Raw genomic sequence first — 7,084 nt, forward strand, 5'->3', positions numbered from 1 at the left:
GGCGGGTCAGGCCTGTGAACAGTATTTTAACAAACATCTGACTAAGTAATATAGCATGTCTCTTAGAAAGACATCGCCTCTCTACAAGAAGTCTCCAAATGATGTTTGCTGCCTATAAAGCAAACTACTATATGGGATATTTTTTATCTTTATTGTCATACAGTTTTCTATTTTTTCCTTTTTTTAAAAATCTAACATCAAAGCTAGCCACTAGATATTCCCCCATATTAAAGACTGAGTCTTTAAAATTGTGAGTTCAGTATTTGGCCATATTTTGGTTATTTTCTTGATTTTTTTTCTCAAGGGCAGGTAACTTTCATACATTTAAAATCTAATCTGTAACAAGGCATTAACATACAATTGCATTATATTGCAATTGATTTTTTTGATCATCATATTGAATCATCAAAAATTCGCATGAGAAATGTTATTTTGATAGGGAAATCATTGAAATTATTGTTAAAATAGCGAAGTTGACTACAATATATTCAGAGTGTTAGAAAGTTCATCTTGCATTGCTATATTCACTTTCTTACGTGCTTTCACAATGTTGAATCTGATGTGAAGGTTAAAGGTATGATCATTTTGGTATCAAGCAGTGAAATGAAAGATATGTCACAATTAAACCTGGGGAGAAAATTGCATGTAATCATTATTGTTAAATATTTTGCTCTGAACACTTTCATAACAGTATAAGTAGGGTATATTGAATCGTCCAACAACAACTATTAAAAGAATTTATGGAACTCTTTTATTCTTACTATTTGATATTATACAGAATCCCAAAATATTTAATAGGTTAGTTCAGATGAGTCTCTCATCTGATCCAAAGCTTAACTGAACCTTTTGATGTGTCCCTTTTCTTTTTCAGTCCTTCACATTATTTTCTTCCCTTTCCCTAATTCAACCAGATTCTTTCCCTTTTATCTCAAAATCCCTAAATTCCTTTGCTTTACCCGTAGTTATACAATGTCAAATCATAATCATATCCCATGGGATTAGTCATGTACTTAAAGTGAAGCATGTACATAATTGGAGAATTGGGCTCTTAAACCCTTTAGCCCTAATTTTCTATCAAGAGTGTACTCAATGAAACCTATGGTTCTGATCCTGGAATGACTTCTAGATGGTCCCAAGCAAAAAAGATTCTCCCCATTGGATGCAGTTCTAAGATCACGGCCAAACATAAAGCTCAGGATTAAGCAGTAAGTATCTCTGGGATTAAACTAGGAATCAGTGGGTGTGATTTACTCGGGATTATAGCTAATTACTGCACAGTAAGCATCACTGTCTACATGTGCAGATGCTTACTATGCAGTAATTTGCTCTAATTGTGAGTAATTTTGCTACCTGTAAATACAAATAGCAAATTTACTCTCAGTTACTTACAGTTCAGTAGCACACATGCAGACAGCTGACTGGGAGCACATTTTGTTCCTGGTCAGCTGGATAGCAAGGGGTGGGAGATTGTTTCCTGACCCTGGGAGCTGTCTGTTTCTGGTATGCGCTCTGCCACCAGAACCTGGGTGGCAGTGGTGTCCTGTGGGTCTCTGGCACCTGGGAGCCAATGCCTGCATTTTTGCCACCCCCCCATGATGATCGAAGCAGGGGGCAGTACCCCCTCTCCCGCCCCACAGCACTTCCATGGGGATATTGACATCGTAGCACACTTGATGCCAGGGGAGGGGTGGTGGCCAAAATTTCCAGCCATAGCAGGTAAACAAATGCTGTGGGTCATACACCAAAAGTGGAAAGCAACACACCCTCTCGGTCTGGGTGGCACCCCCTCCCCTTTCAGGCCGGCGCCTGGGGGCCATAGCCCCCCCAGCCCCCCCCCATCAGGACGCCACTGCTGGGTGGAGACATTGTCGCCCCTGTCATGGCAGCAGGGAGCTCCCAGTCCCCACTCTGTGATTGTCTGGCCAGTCCTGGGAGATCCTTATTTTCCAGCCCAAGCTCCATGATCATAGAGCCCAGGCTGGGAGATCTTTATGTCCCCGCCTGAACTCCATAATTGCCGTGCTCAGGCTGAGAGATCCTCATCTCCCAGTGCCACCTCTGCAGTCATGGGACCAGCACTGAGAGATTCTTATGTCCCAGCACCAGCTTCCGAATTGCAGGGTCCATGCTGGGAGATCTTTATCTCCCAGAACCCACTCCATGGTTGCGGGGCCAGTGCTAAGAGATTATTATCTGTCAGCACTAGCTCTGTGATCATGGGGCCCGGGCTGGGACATCCTTATCTCCCAGCCCAAGCTCTTTAGTCATGGAGCCTGAGCTGGGAGAGCCTTCTCTCCCAATTTGGGTGAAGCCCAATCATTCATTTGGCAGAGTGGGGACTGGGAGCTCCCTGCTACTGGGGCAGGGGAACATAGTCCCCACCTGGCCTCCAGTGGTGGATCCCACCCTGGCAGGAGGAAGCTCCCAGGGGCAGGGAGCAATGTCCCAGTCCTCTCTATGGCCCTGTGCTCTCTGACAGTCCCTGGGCTAGCACCCAGGGGAAACTGCAGGGGGCTGGTGGGGGCAGGAGCAGATTTCTGCGATGAGCAACAAATCTGCTCCTGAGTCTGTGCACGTGTAGATGCATACCTGGGTCAGTATACTCCAGAGTAATTTACTGTAGAGTAAACTGATCCCGCATTATTTGCATGTGTAGACACGCCCAGTAAAAGTAGACACTGAAATAATTAGCATTGAAGTGCTTATGTCCCTATTGTGAATCTGTTGTTGCCTGTTCTGCATGTTCAAGCCTTAAAACTAAATGCTCTTAGATAAGTGGTTGTTGCGTTTTTTTTCTATCACACCTCAGCAAATATTATTGCTCTCATTTGCAGGCCTACAAGGAACCCCATTATGCAGATCCAGCCCTAATGTCTAGGTGAGTTTGACCTCCTTGATATAGGTCATATTTACACAGCAGTCTACAATGTAGCACGGAGATACTAGCCTGTATGGAACTCAGTCTTCTGGCCTGCTTCTGGCCCCCTGAACTTGCCAATCTGAGTATTTTTGCATTACAGCACAGGCTTTACCACAGAATTTTAGATATGGTTATACTGTGGTGCTCTTAAGATTTTGACCAAGAAACATACTTCACTTACCTGCCCCTGCTCTACATGTGACCAAACTTGCAATGAGACACCACTCTGACCACTACCCTTCAGGATGCTGAGACAAGAGTTTGAGAGCAGTGACAGAAAGTCCCCTCAGTGAGACTTTACCACACCATTTCTTGGTTTGGTAGCCAAGGAACAGGAATAGGTGGTTTGGGCATGCTTCTTGGCTGTGGTCTTAAGAGCAGAGTTGAAACAGCATAGACATCCTTAGTCACCATCAGCATACTGTGGGTTTGAGCTGGCAGACTAAAAAAGTAGAAGTCTCCTTTAGACCAATACCAATTCAGTGAGCCAAGCAGTTCCCTGAATCAATTTTAATTACAAATAAATTAAATCAATCACTCCCAAGTTGAGAGATCTTAGTACTGTATGACAAACTCTAGCCTAGAGTTAATGTTTATAGCCAGTTTTATTTAAACCACTGAAAGACAGGAAGTATTGCTACACCCTGAAGTATAATGGTGCTGCCGGCTGCTGCTATAATAAATGGCAGAGCCTCATCTCAGCCTTTTGGATTAAGTAATAAAAGAAAATGATTAAAAGAGCAATTCCATCATTTTTCTTTTGTTGAATAAAACACCCTTTTTTTGGTTCACTAACGTAGACAGCCATGAAAATGAATGATTTGGCTTCACCCAAAATGATGGATAATCCCACTAGAAGACTGTGACAATGATAGACAGACATCTTCTGTGGGAAGAGGTAATAGAAAAGACTGACACTTTGATAGACACCATGATGAATAAGCCCTCAGGGGGGATGCAAGTTAATAGGTTAATACAAGTCCTCTCACTTCCTCAGCCTCCTTTCTCGCTCCCCATGAATGCAGGCTGAGACTTGTATTAGAATTCGTTCAGGACAGAAATAATTAAGATATAGATATCTATTTTCTAGATCTGTGGGCACTTTTGCATATTTCTTAGCACTGAAGAAAAGAAAATATTATCATCAATTTTTTCACTCGTGGTGTGCAGTGAGTGCTCATTCTCTTCCAAGAAGCTGCCATGTGTTTTACCGAAACCTTTCTGTCCTTCCACACCATATCACAGATACCAGCTGCAGGTGATGTTATACCCTACAGGCATTTGCCCATAGCAGTTGGAATCACCAGTTATATGTAGTGTTAACCATGGGCCAGATTCTGATTTCAGTCTGATCAGTATAAATCCAAAGTAACTCCGTTCAACTCCATTAGAGTTATACCAATGTAAGCATATGGGAATTTCCCATTTAGTAATTTATTTCTAAAACTATTATGTTACCCCACTGTAACATCTTCATCTATACCTGTATTAGATGCTCAATTCTGTCAGCATGGTTCCCTCAGGTAAGGAGTGTGAGTTCATTTTATTTTATTTTTTTTGCTTATGTAGTTGTGTGACGCATATATTGTGCTATATGCTATATACTGTGTTACAGGCAATCAACTGCCTGTTATAAAGAGAATAAGGGAAGATGGAGGCATCAGGGATAAGAACCTCTTTCCTAGGGTGGCCTGAATTTCAAAGATTTGGGCCAAGAACTAGTGGAAAGGGCGTTTGGCTAGGGCTCAAGAGCTTTGAGTACTATCACAAAACCTACCACCGATCTGTTGTGCTACACTGGGAAATCACATCATGGCTATCTTCCTCTACTCTTCTATCCACCTTGTCACATAGTCACTTGCTATGGTCAATCATCAACTTTGCAACTACTCCTTTTTGATCAAGCCCCTTCAAAACATTGCATTTGGTTTTTCTTTGCTGTTTGAACCCAATTCTGCTTGTCTCCTCCCACTGTAATGTCATCAGAACAGAGTTCACCTCTCGGTATGCACATATGCAGTGCTTAGCACAACTGGAACTCCATTTCAATTGAGCAGTGCCATAATAGTAATAGCCACATCATTGCTGAAATAATCTTCAATAACTGAAATGCAGGCTTATTGATTCCTTGATTCTTCTAAGACTGCTTCTCTAGGTTCCAGTACAGTGGCACAAAATGACCAGACCCATCAGTGTAAATTCACCATATAATTCATTCTGAGATCCTTTTTTTTCTTTGTTGTTAATGTTATCCTGTCAAGTTTTTGAAAACTTTAGTATCTTGACCTGACAATCATTCTGGCATAGTATCTATCAGCATAATATTCTTTTATGTTGCTGGAACCACTTGAAATGAACTAGCTTTTTATTATCCATTTTTCGAAACAACTACAATTGCCGGAAGAGTAATTTTTGATGGGAGCAGGGAGCTTGAATGGGTTTAGATTAATGTGATTGAACCATTTTATAACAGAGGAAAATAAACCGAGGATTTATGTTGTCGATTAAGTATGTTCGAGCACCAGGAAAAAGCAACCTGATATACTTCAGTTCAGGAAACTGTTCACAGACAGCTGAAAGGAGTATTGCCATTAGGGCAAGAAAGGGAGCATCTACATGAGACTGTACATTGCCGTAGCAACACACTACGGTGATGTAACCATTGGCAGGCACACACCGTGGTGCTGCAGCTACATCACCATAGCAACACGCTCCCTCGATTTAGCGCATTGCTATGGCGACGTAGCAGCTAAAAATAACCATGCACCACTGGCATGGCACAGTACAGGCTGTTACTGCGTCATCATTTAGTACTTCCTTTTGGAAGTACTAAATGCTGGCTCAGTAATAGCAGCATTGTATGGGCATGTGTAGATGCTCCCAAAGATCGGTAATGGTTATGTGTTTATGTATATTATCATTATTACCAGGAAAAGTAGCATGGTCGAATTATATTGAGTACTGAAGGAAGGTTCAGGAGATCTGAGCTCTGCTTGTACATTTATCACTGATGAGTCGTATGACCCTGTATAAGTCCCCTGTGCTATGCCTCTGTGTTCCCTCATACTCTTCTGTCCTGTGTAGGCTGCATTTCTTCAGGACAGGGAATTTAATTGCTCCATATATACAGAACCCAACACAATTTCAGTTGTGATAATTAGGTGCTACTGTATTTATATAGGTGCATGCATGTGCACACACATGCTATATATAAATTATATATAAGATTATATTACATATCCCTAAATTAGTCCCAGAAGGTACTGAAGTCCAGATAACATGTTGGTTTATGATAATGTAACCAAACGTTTTTTAATTTAAAAATCAATGATGTACAGTTGTAATTTAAATAGTTGCATGCATTTACTAAGATGATTAGTGGCAGGCAGGGGTGGATCCAAGGGAGGTACAGTGTAGAAATAACTGTTAGTGAAGCATTGGATGCAAGGCCTATATAATCAAAAAGGCTATATTTTGTTTTATGGCTCTGAAAAAGAGATGCTTTTAATTCCACGTGCTTTTCATTCTGCATTCATACATTTAATTCTAATGACTAAAGGACTAATTAAATAATTTTAAAGCTATTTTCCTAGTTTATTATATTGTATACCAGACAAAGATATAACAAATTAATGCACATTCCAATAAAGTTGCTTATTTTTTTGCTTTGATCTTAAACTGAATAATACAGCCCTAGGCCCCTAGCTTATTAATAAAGCTTCTAGTTTCTTTTTAACTGAAGAAAAATATGTATTGTATATGTGATGATGCGCCACAATGTCTGCATCCCCCCCTCCCGGCCCTTTTCAAGCAAGGGTTGCACAATATGACCTGCAATGTTTGCTGAAAAAAATTGAGGGCTCTAGTTAAAGAAACACTTCTTTGGGCATCTGGCAAAATGCTCTGGTTTTATTTCCTCTACATCTCTTGGTTAAGAATCACTTATATGCCCAGTTATAGTGCTCGCTATACTAAGATAAACTAGGATTTGTGCTACCATTATGCCACTGAAATTGTCAGCAAATTGTTTCCTTTTTTTTTTTGCTGAGCCATGGATTGAGCCAACAGATGTAGTTGTTTCTGTGTGCTCCAGGAAAAAGAAAAGCAACCTTACTTTGATATTGAAGTCAAGTTGACTACACAATTCACCACAGGAGATTTCTA

This window comes from Gavialis gangeticus, unplaced genomic scaffold, assembly GCF_001723915.1.
Source record: "Gavialis gangeticus isolate Ggan-Ray unplaced genomic scaffold, GavGan_comp1, whole genome shotgun sequence".
Lineage (NCBI taxonomy): Eukaryota > Metazoa > Chordata > Crocodylia > Gavialidae > Gavialis > Gavialis gangeticus.